Genomic DNA, 22,643 nt, shown 5'->3' with positions numbered 1-22,643 from the left:
TTTTCTGAATGTGGTAACCTCTTAAATCGGTGTGAGCTTAGGGGGCTTAAGGTTTGCAATTTGACCACATAAAACCAGAAATGTGTATGTGTTTCTCTGTTAATATTTTGAGGAAAATATCTCCCCATCTTTATTATAGTGATACCTATTTTTCTGAATTCCATTATCTTCCCCAAAATGTTGTGTCTTTTAGTAGAAATAAGAAGTAGAAAAAATGTAAATTAATGTTTCTCCCTAGTGAGAAACAGGAGGAGGATGGAAAGTCATTCAGGAACTGAAACCAAGCATGATAATTGCCACTTTGGGGCTCTCAGACACAGGGCTTGCTTCTGTAGACTTCTTTACCAGCACCAAGAAAAAAAATCAAAAACTCTTACAGCCAAAGCTCTGTGAATATTTTTCCTTTTTATCTCAAGTAGTTCAGTAACACTTCTAAGAACTGTTTAAAAAATGGTGGATTAGATGATCCTGACTAATGATCTATTAAAACTCAGGGTCTGAATGCAATTTTCATCATTTCCAATTGCTTTCCAACTGAACTAAAACTTGGCAGGATCACTAAAACTGCCCTTAAATTCTTTATTTCATCATGCTAAGTTTTAATTTGTTTAATTTACTTGTTGGCCATTAAAAGTATAATTTTATTTTTCCAGAGGTCACTCACATGTTTGTTTAGCCCATCTGACTTGACAGTTTGCAACAAAGAAAATAGAAATTAAAGATAATGGTATATTAATTCAGGTTTTGATATAGTTTTTATTAATATTATTTTACGTTGAGGAGGGAATATTGTTTCAAAAGGTTTGATTTGAAAAATGGTTCTTTACAACTGCTTTGCCAGATGACAGCAAACTGATGTAGAAAGTGGTGGATCAAGGTAGGTGGGGAGGAAAATTGTACTAAATATGATTTTGCAAAAGACAGGCTTCAAAACTGAAATTTATTTTCTAGGAAACTTTTGAGCAAGGTTAAATAGTGAGTATTAAAGAACTTGAAAATTTATATTTCCAGCCACCCAGTCTTATGACATTTTGTTCAAGTAATATTTATTTTTATATATTCCGGTAAGGGGAACTTAGGTCTAAGTCCATACATCCAATGTAAGTGAACACATGAAGAATTTGCTAGGAAAGGTGAGCACACAACACTGAAGATCACTTGGCCCATAAAGTCAGTCTTTGGAATCAATCTATGACAAAGGAGGCAAGAACATACAATGGGGAAAAGACAGTCTCTTCAACAAGTGGTGCTGGGAAAGCTGGATAGCTACATGTAAAATAATGAAATTAGAACACTTCCTAACACCGTACACAAAAATAAACTCAAAATGGATTAAAGACCTAAATGTAAGACTGGAAACCTTAAAATGCCTTAGAAGAAAACAAGGTAGAACGCTTTTTGACATAAGTTGTAGTAATATTTATTTTTGGATCTCTCCTAAGGCAAAGGAAACAAGATCAAAAGTAAACAAATGAGACCTAATTAAACTTTAAAAAGTTTGCACAGCAAAGGAAACCACTGACAAAATGAAAAAACAACATACCGAGTGGACGAAAATACTTGCAAGTAATACGACAGATAAGGGGTTAATATCCAAAATATATAAATGTTCATACAACTCAATATCAAAAAAATAAACAACCTGATTAAAAAATGAGCAGAAGCTTGAATAGACATTTTTCCAAAGAAGACATACAGGTGGCCAACAGGCACATGAAAAGATTCTCAACATCTCTACTCGTCAGGAACATACAAATAAAAAACACAATAAGATATAACCTCACACCTGTCAGAATGGCTGTCACCAAAAGACCACAAATAACAAATGTTGGTAAGGATGTGGAGAAAAGGGAACCCTTGTATGCTGTTGGTGAGAATGTAAATTGGTGCAGCCGCTATGAAAAGCAGTATGTAGGTTCCTCAAAAAACTAAAAATAGAACTACCATATGACTGAGCAATTCCACTCCTGAGTATATATCCAAAGAAAATGAAACACTAATTAGAAAAGATATGTGCACCCCGATATTCATAGCAGCATTATTTACAATAGCCAAGAGTATGGAAGCAACCTAAGTGTCCATCAACAGATGAATAAAGAAGATGTGGTACATACATACAAGGAATACTACTCAGCCATAAAAAAGAATGAAATAATGCCATTTGCAACCACATGGATGGACCTGGAGGGTACTGTGCTAAATGAAATGTCAGACAGAGAAAGACAAATACTGTATGATATCAGCTATATGTGAAATCTCAAAAATAAAACAAATGAATATAACAAAACAGAAACAGACACACAGATATAGAGAACAAACTAGTGGTTACCAGTGCAGGGGGGGAAGAGAGGAGAGGCAAGCTGGGGAGATGGGATTAAGAGATACAAAAACTACTATGTATAAAATAGATGAGCAACAAGGATATGTTGTATAGCACAGAGAATAGAGCCATTATTTTATAATAACTTTAAATGGAGTACAATATTGAATCATTATATTGTACATCTAAAACTAATATTGTAAATCAACTATACTTCAAATAAATAAGTAAATAAATAAATAAATATATGTTAGTATTTCGCCCTGAATTAACTGGGTCCAAGGGACTCTGGCTTTTGCAAAGAGTTGACATTTTGTTCAGGGACAGTGGGAAAGGCTTGTCATTATCTCAGAAGAGGAAATGGACTTTCTATAATTCACCTCTAAGTACCAGATTTGGTGTCGATTTTTAAAAAGGTATTCTTTAGGAAGTTCCTACAGTATTTCTATTCTTCTGTCCTTGCTTTGCTAAGTATATTTATTGATATACAATATACAATATTTATTGTATGTTTACTGTATATCAATGAATATACTTAGTGCAGTTGATTGTATATCAATTTTACCTAAATAAGGCTATTGAAAGCATAGTCAAACTCATTTGTTGCAGTTAAAGAGTGGTAGGAGAGAAATTTATATCTACAATACATACACTAGGGGGGAAAGCTGAGAAATAACTGTCTAAGCCTCCACGCCAAGAACTAGAAAGGGAACACCAAACGAAACTGAGGAAAAGATAAAGGAAATCATAAAAAGCAGAGGTCAGCGCATTATAAACATATGTTTTTGTTTGTGTTTGCAAGCACCTGTTGTCTGTTAATCACCTGAGATTCTACCTGACACAGGTTCCTATGCATGACTGTTCCTTCATGTTCTCATGGAAGGAGGTTGGCATTGCTTTCTCTTCTCAGACAGCTGATGCACCACTGACCCAACTTGCAGACTCTGTAGCAAATTCCAGGATGTTTGAGCTCAAGTCTGATAAGGAAAGAAAATGTAGGATTCTAGATACTGGGAAAACTTGTAACTAAATTAAATGTTTTAGTGACATTATAAATCATGGTACATCAAAGTTAGTAAAGCAAAAGTGGTAACTCAAGAATAACAGAGAGGGGAAATTGGATTAACAAACTGTCATTAGAACAAGGTAAAAGTGGGCAGGAGAAGGATGGAGTGGGAGTTTGGGGTTAGCAGATGCAAACTACTATATACGGAATGGATAAACAACAAGGTCCTAGTGTATAGCACAGGGAACTATATTCAATATTCTGTGATAAACCATAATGAAAAATAAGTTTTTTTAAAAAAGAATTATACTTATGTATAACTCAGTCACTTTGCTATATAACACAACATTGTAAATCAACTATACCTTAATTTAAAAAAAAGTAAAAGTATCTTGGTAAAGACAAAAGCAAAATCAGAAATGTTGACCGGAAGTATGACCTTTCTTAAGAAGGAAGGTCTCCTGCTCTGTTAAGCAAGTGACTATTAACTTCTCTCTTGCTCTTTTCACTCCCCTTATATACCATGTGCTCCTAGTATGCAGGTTTGGTGTCTCACGTTATTCTTAAATTATCCAATAGGGCCTCTTAAGGAGTGGCTGGGTCCTAATGTTGAGCAATGCAAGATGACCCTAAACAACCTTTTTTTACTTTTGCTTTTATCGGTGGTGGTGGTGTTGAGGGGACACTTTCAGTAAGTCTGGAGATGCTAATGAAGACATCATCTTGTCAAGGCCCCCGCAAATGATCTGAGGGAAACAAATGGCTACACTTGACTAAAACATTTGTGAAAAACCATAGATTTGTGGATTTAAAATGGTCAGGTAATAGAAAATGTGCTAGAAAAATATCCCTTGGTCAAAAAACCCACCGGATTAATCATGAAAACATATAATAAATGACTATGGTACCTGGATATGACTGCCACCAAGCCTCGGGATGTGGATTATAGAGAAACAGACACGTGATTATGATCCTTGGACCAAAGAGCACCACCCAGGTGGAAGAGGAACATGCTGCCAGGGGTGAGGTAGGAAAACGGGCTCATTTCTGTGCCCCCAGAAGCCGGGATGCAGACACACCACTCAGTCGCCCCAGGGCACTGTCTCCAAGCCCGTCCTCCAGATGAAGGGCCACCTTGCCATCACTGATGGGGTTCAAGAACTAGGGGGACCTCATGCTGGCAAATACTCCCCACGCTGCAGCCCATCCAAGGTCATGGGGAGGTCATTCGGAATGGTGGGGGTCAGCCGTGAGTGTAAATGTACAAACTTGTTTTCTGACCTTTTAATCTTAGTCGATTCCAGTGGCGATGGCACAGCTGGAAACAGTGGGGGCCACAGAGACATGCTACTCTTGGTTCAGCCAGCTTCTGAGATAAACAAGAACAGACTAAGTTGTCAAAGGCTTAGGGTTTGGTTCTCAAGCAAGTTACTAGGTTATGGTAGTGACTGTCAAAATGTGCTCCATGGAGACTAATTCTGGGTGACATTAACACATTACCCGAAAATAATTGGTCCAATGGCCAAATGTGTATGGAAGGGACGAGGGGAAGATGGCGGAGGAGTAAGACGCGGAGATCACCTTCCTCCCCACAGATACACCAGAAATACATCTACACGTGGAACTGCTCCTACAGAACACCTACTGAATGCTCGCAGAAGACCTCAGACCTCCCAAAAGGCAAGAAAGTCCCCACGTACCAGGGTAGGACAAAAGAAAAAAGAATAAACAGAGACAAAAGAATAGGGACTTTGTCTGGTCCCTTTCCCATCAGAAAGACAAGATCCAGCCTCATCCACCAGAACACAGGCACTAGTCCCCTCCACCAGGAAGCCTACACAACCCACTGAACCAACTTTAGCCACTGGGGACAGACACCAAAAACAACGGGAACTACGAACCTGCAGCCTGCAAAAAGGAGACCCAAAACACAGTAAGATAAGCAAAATGAGAAGACAGAAAAACACACAGCAGATGAAGGTGTAAGATAAAAACCCACCAGACCTAAGAAATGAAGAGGAAATAGGCAGTCTACCTGAAAAAGAATTCAGAATAATGATAGTAAAGATGATCCAAAATCTTGGAAATAGAATAGACAAAATACAAGAAACAATCAACAAGGACCTAGAAGAACTAAAGATGAAACAAGCAACGATGAACAACACAATAAATGAAATTAAAAATACTCTAGATGGGATCAATAGCAGAATAACTGAGGCAGAAGAACGAATAAGTGACCTGGAAGATAAAATAGTGGAAATAACTATTGCAGAGCAGAATAAAGAAAAAAGAATTAAAAGAAATGAGGACAGTCTCAGAGACCTCTGGGACAACATTAAACGCACCAACATTCGAATTATAGGGGTTCCAGAAGAAGAAGAGAAAAAGAAAGGGACTGAGAAAATATTTGAAGAGATTATAGTTGAAAACTTCCCTAATATGGGAAAGGAAATAGTTAATCAAGTCCAGGAAGCACAGAGAGTCCCATACAGGATAAATACAAGGAGAAATACGCCAAGACACATAGTAATCAAACTGTCAAAAATTAAATACAAAGAAAACATATTAAAAGCAGCAAGGGAAAAACAACAAATAACACACAAGGGAATCCCCATAAGGTTAACAGCTGATCTTTCAGCAGAAACTCTGCAAGCCAGAAGGGACTGGCAGGACATATTTAAAGTGATGAAGGAGAAAAACCTGCAACCAAGATTACTCTACCCAGCAAGGATCTCATTCAGATTTCATAGAGAAATTAAAACCTTTACAGACAAGCAAAAGCTGAGAGAGTTCAGCACCACCAAACCAGCTTTACAACAAACGCTAAAGGAACTTCTCTAGGCAAGAAACACAAGAGAAGGAAAAGACCTACAATAACGAACCCAAAACAATTAAGAAAATGGGAATAGGAACATACATATCGATAATTACCTTAAATGTAAATGGACTAAATGCTCCCACCAAAAGACACAGATTGGTTGAATGGATACAAAAACAAGACCCATATATATGCTGTCTACAGGAGACCCACTTCAGACCTAGAGACACATACAGACTGAAGGTAAGGGGATGGAAAAAGATATTCCATGCAAATGGAAACTAAAAGAAAGCGGGAGCAGCAATTCTCATATCGGACAAATTAGACTTTAAAATAAAGACTATCAGAAGAGACAAAGAAGGACACTACATAATGATCAAGGGATTGATCCAAGAAGAAGATATAACAATTGTAAATATTTATGCACCCAACATAGGTGCACCTCAATACATAAGGCAAATACAGCCACAAAAGGGGAAATCGACAGTAGCACATTCATAGTAGGGGACTTTAACACCCCACTTTCACCAATGGACAGATCATCCAAAATGAAAATAAATAAGGGAACACAAGCTTTAAACGATACATTAAACAAGATGGACTTAATTGATATTTATGGGATATTCCATCCAAAAACAACAGAATACACATTTTTCTCAAGTGCTCATGGAACATTCTCCATGATAGATCATATCTTGGGTCACAAACCAAGCCTTGGTAAATTTAAGAAAATTGAAATTGTATCAAGTATCTTTTCCGACCACAAAGCTATGAGACTAGATATCAATTACAGGAAAAGATCTGTAAAAAATACAAACACATGGAGGCTAAACAATACACTACTTAATAACGAAGTGATCACTGAAGAAATCAAAGAGGAAATAAAAAAAATACCTAGAAACAAATGACAATGGAGACACGATGACCCGAAACCTATGGGATGCAGCAAAAGCAGTTCTAAGAGGGAAGTTTATAGCAATACAATCCTACCTTAAGAAACAGGAAACGTCTCGAAAAAACAACCTAACCTTGCACCTAAAGCAATTAGAGAAAGAAGAACAAAAAAACCCCCAAAGTTAGCAGAAGGAAAGAAATCACAAAAATCAGATCAGAAATAAATGAAAAAGAAATGAAGGAAATGATAGCAAAGATCAATAAAACTAAAAGCTGGTTCTTTAAGAAGATAAACAAAATTGATAAACCATTAGCCAGACTCATCAAGAAAAAAAGGGAGAGGACTCAAATCAATAGACTTAGAAATGAAAAAGGAGAAGTAACAACTGACACTGCAGAAATACAAAAGATCATGAGAGATTACTACAAGCAACTCTATGCCAATAAAATGGACAACCTGGAAGAAATGGACAAATACTTAGAAATGCAAAACCTGCCAAGACTGAACCAGGAAGAAAGAGAAAATATGAACAGACCAATCACAAGCACTGAAATTGAGACTGTGATTAAAAATCTTCCAACAAACAAAAGCCCAGGACCAGATGGCTTCACAGGCGAATTCTATCAAACATTTAGAGAAGAGCTAACACCTAACACCTATCCTTCTCAAACTCTTCCAAAATATAGCAGAGGGAGGAACACTCCCAAACTCATTCTACAAGGCCACCATCACCCTATACCAAAACCAGAAAAGATGTCAGAAACTGCAGTTTGCGGCCGTGGCAGACGAAGGACAGGAAGGCAGGCTGGTAACGGCAGAGCAGAAAGCTGGGAAGACCGTGGGCATTAATTACCTGGTCGGCAGCTCTGTGAACTCAACTTAAAGCCACTCCGTCACTGGGCTTCTTGTCATGTGAAATAGTGACTTTGATATTTTCTTTAAGTCATTTTCAGTTGGGTTTTCTGTATCCAAAAACATGCTAACTGCTCAGAGTAAAGCCAAGGTTATATTTATAGCTGCTTATGAACAGATTAGAAAGTATAGAAAATTTCTGCCTCCACAAACATGCATAAGCCAGAAGCCACCCTGGAAATAATCTAATAAACATAAATGTAATAAGAATAAATGTAACAAAAACCTATGTACCCACCATTCCACCCACCTCCACTGAATGTCATTTTATCATATTGCTTTGGGGTTTTATTATTGAAAAATAAAATATTATAGATATAACTCAAGCCCCAAGTTTCCTCTTCCCTGGAAAAGATTATAAAAATTGTATGAACAAGTATAAATAAATTATTCGATACAGATGTAACTTTGATAAAAGAACAACCTAAATGATTTTTGCATGAGAAATGGTGACTGACGTTGTGTTTAGGGAATGATTTCCTTGTTTCCTCCACCGCTAACTCTAATAAAATCACACTGACTCTAAGCTCTGCTTCCAAAGAGCTAATACACTCCTTTGCCACCATCTGTAAAATATCTAGAATACTTGAGGAAAATAAAAGTACATATATGGCATTTTTCTTGTCATGATGCCATGGATTAATAGGATTAAACCTTGTGTTGTTTTAGCAAAGAACAGGCCTGGGGTTCAGGCTGTTGGAAGAAAATATGGCATATTATCACACGTAAAAGTACCTATAAATAGTGTACAAGAGAAAAGAACACTGTTTAGCTGTTTAGAAAATACAAAATAATTTAAAACTGAACAAATCAACCAAACTGCTAACATCAGACATAATTAGTAGGTACTGAGAACGTTATTGGAAACCATTTTATCCTCAGACGTACATAGGAATGTGGTAACAAGAAATCAGGGAAGAAAACCATGGATGTGCTCAACTTTCAACTCTTATGGGAATAACACCTAGAAGTGTTCACCGAACTGACCCTCGGTTTCTAAAGCTTATGCAAGTATTTGAATTCTACTATCCCCCGACAATCAGTAGTTAGAAACAAATGTGCAAGTAGATTCCACCACTTCACAAGCACACTTGCAATTTGTAAATCTTGGAAGTCCAGGAAGCAAACCAGCTGTAAAAGTACAGGACAAATTAGAACCAACAAGTCGGTGCCCCTGAGGACTGTTCCGTACGACAAGCCTCGTTAATTCATGGCCCACAGAGGAATCCCTTCTAGCAACATGGTTTTGCTCTAAAGATCCCTAACGGGGATTTGAGCGCGGTCCCAAAGGCTGCAGCTTTCCGAGGCGTGACTGAGCGCTACCGTCACGCATGAGTCACGGCCGGACTCTGCCCCTGAGCATCTGTCCCCACACAGGGGAGGCGGGAAGGCCCGGCTGGAGTCCGTGAGCCAACAGCCATTTGTGCTCAGTTATGGGATTTAGAGATTGTGGGTTTGCTTTCCCAGGAAAGTGAGGGATCATTCCCAATTCTTCCATCTGGTGTGGAATCCCCACCATAAATATTTCATCCTCTCCAGCACTGCACATGGACAGCACTCTGCTTTCATCAACAGCAGCTTGTCCGGAGGACACCTGGGAGGGGCTGAGTCAGCCGTCCCACCTGCAGGAGGAGAGAGGACAACCTCGGCCGGCTTTGCTGGTCGTTTTATTGTTCAACAGTTTTTGAGGTTTCAGTATGAAATACAATAAACTAGGAAACTGGGCAAGAAAGAGCAACCGTGGGAGGGAAAAAGAAGAGAGGAGGGAAGTTCTTACTGTTTCGCTTCTAAAGGAAAGGAAGACTGGTCTTAACACACTGTTCCAAATCACCCGTGTGTTTCTTTCAGGAAAACCGATTCTCTGAACTACCTCAGCAGAAGCCACCACAACTTTTATAGCACCTATGACTTTTGTTTAACTCTCATTTCAGGATGAACCCAGCAAACTCTTATCCTCTGGACTCTACCAGGCAACAGTCCCCTTTTCACCGTCTGAGGTCCCCACTCCATGTACACCGCAGCCTGTGGCCAATTCTGAGTTTTCAGTATGTGCATATGCTTAACCTCTCCTTGATGGGGGTCCCCTCCAGTGACGCTCCCTAGTACACAGGGCCCCCCTGTGCTTCCCTCCCTCATAATGACCCTCTGTGTCCTGGGACAGGAGACTTCTCCAGAAACACCCATCACTCACAGCTGATGCTCAACAACAATGAAAAACGCTTCTTCCAGCTTTGTTCTTAGAAGTGCTCCCTGGTCTGTGAGCTCCTGGACATCAGCAATGTCTGAAGGTCTTTGGGAGGCTCTGGTGCCCCAGCAACCCCAGTAGTTTGCGAATATCTGCTATTTATAAGCCAGGTGTTTGGAAGACACGCAATGTGGTGAGCGCAGGCGGCTGTCCATTCACTGAATAATCAATCACACAAACGCTCCTCTGCATCTTCCCCTGAACCAGAGAAGTGACGGCACATCAGGAGAATCAACATCGCTCCTAAGTGGTAACACTGCCAAGGCCTGAGTTAAAATTACTGCTTTAGGAACTGCCTAAGCCTTCAATGCTTTGCTTAGTATTTCTCCAGTCAGAGTATACAGTCATATTATTGATGTATAAGAATCCATTTTGCTTCAAGAGGTTGAAATGTTAATTATGTTTACAGTTCTTGCTCCGGTTGAGAAGATATATTTGGGTCAAAGCTGGCAGCACTCCGTGAGACTCAGTGGTCACTACTTAACACAGTAGACAGATGCACAGTGAAGAATCCACCTTTGTCCCCAAAGGGGTCTGGTCTTGGTCCTCAGCTCCTGGGAGGGATCTGTGTGTGTCTGGAGCCTTGGGCTGGTCAGGCAGCAGCAATGTGATGTGGGGTGTGGGCCCTGAGGCCTTCAGGGGCAGGGAACTTATGGACAGATAAGCCACGAGGACAGGTACTCATGCCTACATAACAGAGCCCCAGGAACAATTCCACACCGAGGCTGGGTGACTTCTGGTTGGCTGGCCATCACACACATACCGGCAGAGTCCTGACTCGACGGGGAGAGGGCCATCGGAGGCCCCACTTGTGCATCTCCTGGACCCTGTGCTACACACATCTACCCTTGACCGACTTTAGTCTGTGCCTTTTCCTTGAATTAAACCACAACCGTGAGTATACAATTCTCAGTGAGGCCTTCTGGGACTCACTGCCAGACTCGATGAGGTTTGCAGGTCCCTGAAGTGGCAGAAGTGAGGGGACTGTGCCCTCTGACCTCCTGGTTGTCTAAGCCCTTAGCATCAGGGTAAGGTTTTGGAAAACTAAGTCAAATTGAATCACTTCTCTGCTCTAAACCCTCAACGGTCTCCCATGTCACCCAATGTCCTCTCAGAGGCCCCATCACAAGTCTGTGCCACTCCCTTGCCGACAGGTCCTCTTTGAGGCCATCACCACCCCTCCCCCTCTCTCTGCTCCAGCCCTGGGGCCTTCCTGCTGCTCACTGACCACACTGAGCAAGGTCCTACCTCAGGACCTCTGCATCCAATTCCTCTGCTCTCCCCCCAGACATCCCAACGGCCCACCCTCAGCTCTGCAGATGTCCCTGTCTGTGAAGCCTGCCTAGCAACCCTGAGTAGACCTCTTCTCCTGTCTTTTCTCCAAAGACTCCTAACTTCACATTTACTTGTCTTGTTTAATGTTCTCTCTCCATGAGTTCTGCTCACTGTTGAGCTCACAGCACTTAGAGCAGAGCACACAGGGGGCACTCAGGGAATACTTGTGGATGGCGAGCCAGTGAACGAACGGTGCCTGCCCCTGCCCCTCACAAAGCACCGAGAGGGAGGGAGATCACACCTGAAGACGGGTCATCGCCTTTGGTCCACCTGAACCCAGGCAGGCCAGCAGACATGAACACACTCAGCTGGGAGACAAGAACAAGGCAGAACGAGAGTGACAGGTTCTAGACCCCAGTGCTTAGGAGGGAGACAGCATTTGACTTGCTACGGATGGGCTCAAAGTTCTCATAAACTCAGAGAGCCTGCCTTGTGAAACCTGGGAAAGGAAAATTGGGTGAATGCCTGGAATTGAAAGTTACTGTGGGAAACGTAACTCAGGGTCAACAAGGGAAGAAGAGTGGAACTGACAGAAGTCAGGGGATGGTCAGGGATGCAACCCTGGGAACCTGCTGCTACAGACAGGCTTTACCCAAATTAAAGCAAAAGGCCCTTTGAGCTTCAACAATAGATAAACTAGATGTTTTGGTGGATGGACCTAGAGTCTGTCATAGAGAGTGAAGTAAGTCAGAAAGAGAAGAACAAATACCGTATGCTAACACATATATATGTATACATGGAATCTAAAAAAAAAAAAGTTCTGAAGAACTTAGGGGCAGGACAGGAATAAAGACATTAATGTAGAGAATGGACTTGAGGACACAGGGAGGGGGAAGGGTAAGCTGTGACAAAGTGAGAGAGTGGCATGGACATATATACACTACCAAACGTAAAACAGATAGCTAGTGGGAAGCAGCCGCATAGCACAGGGAGATGGGAGGGAGGGAGACACAAGAGGGAAGAGATATGGGGACGTATGTATATGCATAACTGATTCACTTTGTTATAAAGCAGAAACTAACACACCATTGTAAAGCAATTATACTCCAATAAAGATGTAAAAAAAAGAAGAGTCAATTCATGCAAAAAAACCAGATGTGATAGAGAATGGTAGAACTTTTTTTGTGTGTGTGTGGTTCGCGGGCCTCTCACCGCTGTGGCCTCTCCTGTTGCGGAGCACAGCCTCCGGACGCACAGGCTCAGGGGCCACGGCTCACGGGCCCAGCTGCTCCACGGCATATGGGATCCTCCCGGACTGGGGCACAAACCCGCGTCCCCTGCATCAGCAGGCGGACTCCCAACCACTGCGCCACCAGGGAAGCCCCAGAACTTTTAAACTAATACAGCTTTCTATAATCACAAGAAAGAAGCATTGGATTCCTTTTAAGTTTTTTTTAAAGTTGCTAAAGTGAACCACCCAAAAATTCTTGACTCAATTTTTATTCCCTGCAAATATGCAAATTAGCCAGTTTCATCACTAACTTCATCTTGGAAAAAATCCATTAGAGCAAGAAAAAGGTGGTTCCTCACATGTAATTGAGATTTTTCTGGCAAAATACAAGATCATTTTCTTGACCTCAAAATCCATTCTGTTCTGCTAAACAAGTCTGAAAGGCTCCCAGCTCCATTTCCTAGGACACCAGAAGTCTCCATGTGCTTCCCTACTTGCCTTCCACCTCGAGAGACAGAGAATGCCTTTCAGTGTCTCCAAACGTCTTGACTCTGTTCCCACAGCACAGCAATGTGCGCAGCTGCAGTTAAAGGAAGGGGTACTACCTCACGGAACATCTCAAAGCTTGTGAGCGGCAAAAAGCAAGTTGTGAGATACACAAGTTCCTTCCCCGTTCCCACGACCCCTTACAGCTGTATCGCGTCAAGTTGGGGGGGCCACCCTGCCCACTTCTCTGTCTGAAGAAAAGGAATATTTCTCTGGGTGTGTGGACGTCCTCTGACAGGTAGAGAACGATGCCACGCCGGGCCTCCTGCGTGTTTGGCCCAGAGATGACCTTCTGGGATGAAAGGGGTATTGTCGCTGCTGAGCAGCTGGAGGGGCTGAGAGCAGGGAGACGCTGAAAGGGCCAGTGTTTGCCAACCCACCAATGACCCAAGGGCAGCTGAAGCAGGAAAACCAGTGACAACACATCAGTATGTGAGGGGTGACTCCCAGGAAGAGATTTGGGTCAAAAAGCTACAGGGTGACATCACTGCACAGCAGGGCTTGACACAGAGCATTTACTTACGTTGAATCCAACTGAATGCCCACCATTCAAGAACCCCTTGCTGAGGGTGTAAATTGTAGAAAGCAATCCATGGGGTAAGGGGACAATCTTCCAAGGGGCTGAGCGCGGACTCGAGTCGAGTTGGGGCAAAAGAAAGAGGAAGGACAGGCTCGCTCTGACCGGCACACGCCGAGTGCGACTTGGCTTGAATCCGCCTTCTCGAGACGCTCTGCGGCTGCCCGTGTGACGGGTGTGCTGTGTGAACGTGCTGAGATGCATTCCCGTCTCATTTTCTGTTCTCACGTTGCCATTTCCACCAGAACAAGGAGATGCTGGCACTCCGCATCCTGCTCTGGAAGCGGAGCAGCAGGACGACGGGAGCTTGCTCCAGGCTTTTTTTCCGTGTTACCTGACCCTGCCCTACACGTCACACTGTCATGAGTCATGTCTTCACCTGGTGCCCTGGTGGTGCACTGTCCCCCGAGTGGCCTCCTGTGTGTCTCCCTGCCAGCATCCATGCGCATGGTGGGGTGACAAGGCCAAGCTCTGAGGGGTTCTCTCTGTGCCACCTTCACCTGCAGGAAGATGACCTCATCAACCCAGGCAGGGCCGTGTCCCTCTTCTCTGAGTTTCACAGGTCACTCACAAGGGACATTTGGGTGTGGGGACCGACTTCTGAGAGTCTGGTCCGTGGAATGCTGTCCATCCCACACACCTCAGCCTCCCTGCCCCAAAGAGCCTGGTCTCCCTGCTCCCACTGGGGACCCGTCAGTCGTGCTGGAAGCCGTGTCTCATCAGGAAAGGCTGATGGGCTCCTCTCATAAACCAGGGGCATACGCTTTTGCACCCCCGGTCCAACCGCACACACTAGCGGATGGAACTGTTGGGTTAGCTAAAAAGGTCGTTCCGGTTTTTCCATACCATCTTACAGAAAAACCCAGACAAACTTTTTTGGGCAACCCAATATTAGAGGAATAAGGATGCCAGGCTTCCCCTTCACCACCAATTCCTCCAAGGGAGTAGAAAAACTCTTTCCTCTCCTTTAAAAAGCCACAACAGCTATAGTCAGTTTGGGCTAAAACAACTTACTTTTATTGCATAACCACACTGTATAATCATTATATTTTTGAGCAAATTTCAGCTTCAGAATTTGACAAGCCCTTTGTTAACTAATTAAGTGCTAAGTAAGATCTGTCTTATTAATTATGTTCATTTGAGCTATAAAATTGAGGCCTGAGTTATCAAAAGGAAAATTAAGGAAGCTGGCTTGGCCCTGCGTGTACCAACTGAATTACACGCGAGATGCCCCTGGAGGCTTCCGCAACAGAGCTGGAACGCAAGTCAGTTGCGAGCACCAGGTTCCTCTGGAACGCATGACGCCAAGGGGGCTGTGCAAACAGCTGCTGCAGCGGAGCCCACGCGCCCCTGGCCACGCCGACTGCCCGGCCCAAAGCTGCCTGACACTCTCTGCCGTACTGAGCTCCCCAGTGTGGGATTTATTGGTTCACTTCTGGATCACGGACCACCCGGGTGAGACGCCACGCCTCATGGTTTTTCGTTACCAGATGAAGGACCAAGTGGCACCAAACAACAGGAGGAAATGAGAAGGCACACGGAGGGCTGGCCACCAGGCACGGGCCACGCCAGCCTCGGTCCCGGGAGGTGCACAGACCGGCCGACGCGGACGCTGCCGGGACGCTCAGCCCAAACCCTGCAGCCGTGCCTCTGGGTACCTCTGGGCCACCGAGGGTCTCCGGCCACAGAATCCAGGTCTCGTCACTCTCATTCCCAACCCTCTTCAACCGGAGGCGGATTTCAGACAGCCACGAACCCAGGGCCGAAGAATCCTGGGTGGGAAGAGCGGGCGCTCGACCCGAGGCAGCAGAACGTGGAGGAAGCAGGCGGCCGCTGGGGGCCCTCTGCCCCGGGGGTCCCGGCACGCCCCTCGTACACCCCCAGGTGACAGTGACAGAGCCGACCAGGCCGTCCTCCCCAGGGCCCCGCCTCCGAGCCCCTCACTTCTGTTCCCTCCTCAGCAGCGCCCTTCCCAGACCTCCGGGCCCACCACCCTCTGCCTGAAGCACTGCCTCCCAGGGACGCCCGGAGCACAGCCAAACTCCCCACAGAGCACCAGCCCCGACAGGAAGTGCCTGCCGCGCCTCACCCTCTTCCAGGCTGGATGAAGGACGGACAAGGTCGCCGCCCCGGCGGCAGCAGCGGCACCAGCAGCAGCGCCAGCAACCGCCGCGTGCGCACCAGGCCCGCACTGAGTGCAAGCGGAGCTGCGGCGCGGCCTCTGCCCCCTGGCGGGTGGGCGGGGCCCCACCTACCCCCGCCCCACCCGACTCCGCCTCTATCGCGTCTCGCGGGACTAGCCCCCCTTGCGCCCTTTCCGGGCCCATTTCTGGTCTCGCAGCCGCTTCTGGACGACGTGGGTGTTGCTTCACCGGGCAGAGCAGATGGCCGCGTGCGCTGCTCCGGCGGCCGTGGCTCATCCGTGATGCCTGGTTGGCCCCAGCCGCTCTCACGGCCGCCTGGCCCACCCGGCAGAGTGGCCCTGGGCAGGATTTGCCCAGTGACCAGTGGACACTGTATGGGCGGCGTCTGGCCCGTGTCCTCTGCCCGGCGCTGTGCGTGGCCCAGGCAAGCCATCCGCGGACACTGGGGTGCGATGACGCCGGCCCAGCGAGAGGATGGCCGTGCGCCGTGTGCCTGACCAGGCGGGCATCCAGCGTGGGCGGGGCACCGGAGACCCGGTCACCCGGCCTGGGCGCTCTGGCTGTCTACGTGGTGCCAGGGAAAGTCATGGCTGTGGTCCTGCAAGAGTCTGGACTCTTCCTTAGAAGCCACCAAGCTGTAGTCTTCAAACAAGGAGCTGCGCCGAGCCACTGTCTTCCGGGTTTGAAGGCATTTGCCCGATGCCAGTGGAGGCAAAGAGAGGTTCCAGCTTGCCGACCGCGGCCTGGGCCTGGAACAGAGGACGGGGGCTGCAGTTTGGGGGGCAGTGACAGTGGTCCCTCGTCCCAAGCCTCCACGCTGCAGTGAATCTACAAGGGGCCTGGCTCCGAGGAAGGCGGCTGCGCTGTGACCGGGAGAAGCGCGGCTCTCCCTCGGCTGGAGGAGCGTGTGTCCCTAACCGCAGTCACCGGACGTCTGGCGGGGGAGTGGAGGGCGGGAGGCGGCGCCCACGGGGGACGCAGGTTGGTGCTCCCGGGGCCTCCGGCCAGGGAGCGGAGACCAGCGCGGCTGGACGGAAGCTTATTAGACGTTTTCCGAAATACCTAAGGTCTAATCCCCGCTTTAAATCTCTGCAGATACAAAATGGAAGGCTGAATCACGGTCTCGGTGAAGTCTTAGGAGAAAAAATATAAAGTGGCTCAGAAAGCATAGCAATTTTTATTTTTTTATTTTTTTTACTAAATATTTAGAGTAGAAGCTCCACCCCTTTCCAGCATAGATTTTCTCTAGGGGATTGCAGGACCAGCAGGCCTCTCTCTTGCTCTGTGTTCTCTCTCCTCCGATGCCTTTTGAACTTTCCCTTGCATGGCCTCAGAAGTGAAGAACCAAACACAACAAGCCAAGAAAAGGAAGTTCATCCGTTTCAGAAGGTTTAGAGAAACGTCTAGATTGTGGAACCGTAACAGTTCTGGACACTTCCAGTGCATCACCACCACGGTCTTGAAGCTTTAAGAAAGAAATGGGCAGCATTTCCCACACACATATGATTACAGGATCTCTTTCCCAAAGCACCTCCTATGGCTTTTGTGCCGTGGACGCATGTCAGGAAATCCGAGCTGTATGGCAGGTGCTCAGTCCTTCCCAGTCCGTAGCATGAGCCGGCATCAGATGAAGCCCTGGGGGGAGTGAACGCATGTACTGAAGACATTCATAGTGTCACTGTTCTGCTCAGTCCTCCCGTAGGTAGCGAAGTGGGCTTGTGCCTGGCTGTGGGGTGCAGGGAGACAGGGAGGCTGGAGGAAGTCTGCTCTGCTGATCTGAGAGAGAAGGAGACAAGCTTCCAGAAATGCTTTGGCAAACTATTTGAGCTGGTACAGGAGGTGAGCGACAGCGTAGGGCCAACTGTGTACTTGTGGGTCAAAACCAGTTTTCCAGAGTAGTGGCGTTCCTCCAAGCCATGTTTCAGGACCAAGTTCCCTTGTGTCACCTGGGTCCCCTGACCTGACTGCAGAAGGGCAGGACAGGAGTTGTGCCCCTGGAGCTGTAGAATTCAGCCTAGGAGTGCAGTCACCCCACCCCATTCCAGCCCAAACGCAGCTGTGGGCCACTCCCACCTGCAGGAGAGCTTGGGCTCAGAGAGGAGCGTGTGCCCAGGAGGACAGGAGAGACGGTGAGCGTCAGCCCGTCTGCTGTGGGGCTCAGAGGAGGCTAAGTCACGTGACGTCCCAGCCAGAGTGTCGGCGTTTGGATGGCTCACGGCAGTGGAGGAGCCAAGCGCAGCTGAGCCCAGGACACCCTTGGAGGCCACGCCAGCAGGATCTCTGGAGAATCTGATGTGTGGTGTGAGAGGAAGAGGGAGTCAAATGTGGACCAGCGTTTTGGAGACGCGACAACTGGAAGAATACAGCCCTGCAAGAGTGGTTCCAAGGCTTTCGTGTTCCTTCCTGCATCCCCATCCTCTGGGGCCTGATAGGGGTTTACTAAAGACCCACGGAAAGAACGGATGCCTGGAGGACAGTGCCTACGGATGCGTGCAGCCACCGCAGGAACGGGGTTAGGAAATAGCTCCACACAGCACGGGAGACACCTGACTGATAACTTTCAAACTAGCCTCCCAGCTGACTTCTGCCATGAAGCTGTCCCTGTCTACAATAATTATTATAAAATCACTCAGAGAAGTAGAAATGAGACTTACTGGTAGAACTGTGGGCTCCATGATCAGCTGGGGTGGTGTTTCTGGGTCAGGGAGAGGCTGTTGTTGTCACATCCTAGGTGGCCCCCTGAAATGCACATTCAAACACCAGCTCGGAAGCAGAATGTCTTTGAAGGAGTCGGCTGCACACCCACCAGGTAGGCCTTCCACGTATGTGTTTTTCCACACGTGGTTGGGACATTTCTGCTAAAACAAAACAAAGACACGATATTTCACCTGAGCCTTTGCCACCCCTCAACTGTGTCAGTCAGGTCTGTAGTCATAGGTTTCACAGGACGCCTTTCTGTGTCCTCACAATATGCTCTCCTGAGGCTAATAACTTAGACTCAGGTATAACTGCCATCATCGCTGGAATAGAAAACCATGTCTACACGCGTCTGTTACGTGCTCTCCGGCCACCCGTCACTGCCCAGTTCACAGGTCATTTAAGGATGGGTTCCTCTGGACGAACGCTCTGCAGTGAGATTTCATAACCCGCTGTCCTCCAGGAGCCCATGTTTGTGGCTCAGGGCATTCGCAGCACAGGTGTCGGTGGACGGCATCAGGGGCCCCCAGATGTGACTGGGCTTCCTGCGAAACTGGAGAAGCGTTTCTGGGCATCACGTTGGCCGCCCGGTGCAGTGATGCTGCCCGAGCCTGCAGGGCTGCCCGTGTTCCAGCCGCATCTCGGAATCCCGGGCCGAGGTCAGCGCCCTCCCAGTGGAGCAGCTTGTCCTTGGGGGAGGGCAGGCCCTTGGTCTGTGGTGGTTTAGACTTTGAATCTTTGAGGCAACCAGACCTTGTGGGAGGTGAAATCTAGGAAAAGGACCTGCATGGCTGTGGACGGCCATGGAGGGCGGACGCTTTCCGGGTGAGACTCCAGCGCTGCTCTTGGTCTTGGATTGGGGCCACCAGCCAGCAGCACAGGCCCATCCTGCCTCACCTTGTCTTCTGCTCCCCTCTCCTCTGGGAGAGTCGGTGACCAAGAAGGGCCAGAGGCCCCTTGCATGCAGCAGAGGCTGTTACCCGCCCCCAGGGCTCCCCTAGTTCTCTGCTCCCCCCATAGGCTCAGGCAGGGGTTAAGTCAGGGCCTAGGAGAGGGCTGGGCGCACAGGGAGGCATGGGTTTGTAATCATCAGCACCTTCAAATGCAGACAACGCAAGCTTACCATGATAGGCTGGAGCTGGGCTGATTAAAAACACCACATCACCGTCAGAAGAGCAGGGGTCACATGCAGACCATAGCTTTGGGGCCTGCTTCTCACGTTTTTGAATGTTTCTGGTTTTGCCTCAATCCTGAGTGAATGGAAAACCTCAAACGTGACTGTAGTGAGCCCACGGCTCCCTTCTGCTGCCGTGAAATCCCTCATCAATGCTCATTGGAGACCTTTCTGGGCTCTCCACTCTGCGTCGTGACTACAAGCCTGCACCCTAGGTCCGGGCTGCCCTGGCTCCACTTCCAGCTCTCAGGCCACAAGCACCTGCCTTGGGCTCAGTGTCCGTGGCTATAACGTGGGGTCGAGAATAGGCGGGAGGTCTGGCTGAGGTAATATGTGGACAGAGGCATGTCTTAGATGGTGCCTGTCACCCAGCAGCACTATATAGGGTTAGGCACTGTTGTTGTTACTACAGATGGAAATTTAAAGACGAGATTAGTCGTCGCCGTGGAACTTTCCCTCCGCCCCAGCTGAAACTGGAACTGCAGGGGTGAGGCGGGTGGTGCAGAGCACGGCTCCACGCCAGCACCAGCACCCGCCTTGCTGCGCCGTCCTCCCCACCCAGCGGAGCTCTGGCCCGGAGCCTCCCGGCTGCAGCCGGAGGTGGGGCTGTGGACGCTCACGGCCCCCGGGCCCCGTGCAGTCCAGCGGTAGCCGTGACAGCTGAACCCCTGAGCTGGGCTGGGCAAATGGGAAGCTTAATTTCCCTGGACTCATGAGCCCCTGAGTCCTCGCGTGTTGGGTCAGGTGGGAGGGAGAATGTGGCAGTGTTGGGGTCCCCACTCCCTCTGCTACCTGAACTGCCCCCCAAATCTGTTTTCATATATGGGGCCTCCCAGTGAGGTGTGCTTTATTTAAAAACAGGCTCTGTCACTTAGAGAAAAAACATGGAGCCGGAAGACCAGAGAGCTGGCCTCTCCCACATGCGTGGTGGGGCTGTGTGGAGCGCCGGGCTCCGGCCCACCCGGCTCAGCAAACAGAACCGAACTGCAGGCATCCGCCCTGCGTAGGAGCTGGAGATGCAGAGTCGTGACATCCAGCCTTTGCTTCAAGGAGTTCGTGGGCTGCGGGAGGACAGAGCTGAGGGGGGCGGCTGGGGTCCCAGGACGGGGAGGGCAAGCGGAGCGTACACTTGGGCTGAGCTCTGAAGCTGGGGACTCTCATGTGCGGGGAGCGCTATGGGAACGGGGCGACTGTTCAAGGATGGTGGTTGCGATCCCGGCCAGGAGGGACGGATGTGCTGCGAAGGCGGCAGGGAGGCCACAAGGCAGGTCTGCTTTTGCGCGTGCCCTGGGCCTCCCAAGTTTCCACACGGCCACAACACAGAAACGCCTGGCTGGCTGGCGCCCAGGGTGAACCGGGGGACGCAGGAGCACCTACGTGGGCGAGGCAAGCGAAAACGCACTCCTCCTTTCTTTATATTATATGACCTTGAGGGAAAAGTGAAACATCAAACATTAGAGAGATCCTTAAATGCTGAGCTGGAACACTTCCAACAACAATAGTTTCAAACTTTAAATGAAAACTTTAGCATGTGCTTGCAAATATCACTCTTTTATATCAGGCTTTGTAAACAAATTGGCTACAGGAATCTGACTCAGGATTTTTGCCGAATCATTCTGATAATCACCATTGCTTAAAAACAAGTCTTTGTACTCATGAGCAGACAAGGTATCACTTCGTCCTCTAATTGACTGAATGTCCTGTCTTGCCATTAAACAAAATTGGAAAAATTGATCTCATTAAAATAGACTTAAAATGTGTGCTCATTTATGAATCTAACTTGCTTTTCTCTCACTGACTGACGTAGTTGAGATTTGTTTTGATGATGCAAAAGGATTTCTAATTCAGCAGAACTTTTAAATTCAACTGTTTCAAAATAAAGAAACTCTTCCACAAGAATATACAGATGTTTCTCTACTAATTTTGTTCTTTTGGCTTCAAATTATAACACCAACCGCACATGACTGCAAAGCCATCTCTAACGTTACTTTCCCAAAGCTGGACTTTTGCTTTACATTTGTGGACTTTTTCACTACATGTTAATATATTTCAATTGTTTACACTTTGGACCTCACATACGTCAATTAAGTGAACAATTTTTATAAGACACTACTATCATAAACAAATCTTCAAAGTAAGAATAGCTCACAAAATGTCACGTTTTTTTTTTTTCCTAATTCGTTCTTTTTCTTATAAACATTTGGTTACACTTCCTCAAGCAGTCAGGCAGCTTAGAAATTCGAGTGGTCTTCAGATTACATTTCCTCTCATAACACGTGTAGTGTGGAAATCAGAGCTACAGGAATATTTTTAACATAAAGAGCTTCTCTCTTTATGTGATTAAAACTGTGCACTCCTTGAACCTTGGGTTTCCAGAGTGAACTCTTGGTTCAGAGCCTTCCATCTCCTCTTACTGCACCCACAGGAATGGTAGACAGACAGACGCAGGTGGGGTTTCCATCGACCTCATTTGTTTCAAACACTGCTTTTGATATTCATCCAGATGCTTGTTATGGTGCCGCCTTCAGGACAAATTATTTTCTTCCACGAATTTCTCTTCAGGGGTTCTACAGGGGTTTTTAACAATTACTAATGTCTATACACAGAATCATCCTTCTGCAGTAAGGGCTTTTTGACTTAACCGTCTTCTGGATTGGTCTTGTCTCTGTGTCAGCGGATAGATGCCTCTCAATAGCACAGAAGAGGCATCTCCTCTATCCCCTTTGCCTTGCTGGGCCCAAACATGGTAACTTCTGCAATTGTGGGAGGCGTTTTGCTGTGGCCACTCAATGGATGAGCTCGT

General features: G+C 46.8%; 1 long non-coding RNA gene across 3 annotated transcripts in view; it reads right to left on the bottom strand.

The window, feature by feature from the left end:
• LOC137204323 (uncharacterized) overlaps positions 1-22,107 on the bottom strand; it is a 32,936-nt gene extending 10,829 nt beyond the window's left edge. The window contains exons 1-2 of one of the 3 annotated variants that reach the window (XR_010933525.1): positions 18,624-22,107; positions 14,820-18,258 (exon numbers count right to left, since the gene is read on the bottom strand). This is a non-coding gene — a long non-coding RNA (uncharacterized lncRNA). Of the gene's footprint in view, positions 1-14,819; positions 18,259-18,623 lie in introns of those variants that run through there. The other 2 variants (XR_010933526.1, XR_010933527.1) reach the window with 2 other exon arrangements.
• Between the last annotated feature and the right edge of the window lie 536 nt (positions 22,108-22,643).

This window comes from Pseudorca crassidens, chromosome 13 (genome assembly GCF_039906515.1).
Source record: "Pseudorca crassidens isolate mPseCra1 chromosome 13, mPseCra1.hap1, whole genome shotgun sequence".
In the NCBI taxonomy this organism is placed as follows: domain Eukaryota; kingdom Metazoa; phylum Chordata; class Mammalia; order Artiodactyla; family Delphinidae; genus Pseudorca; species Pseudorca crassidens.
Note: the sequence above shows the minus strand (reverse complement) of the source record. Positions and strands in the feature narration are given on the sequence as shown.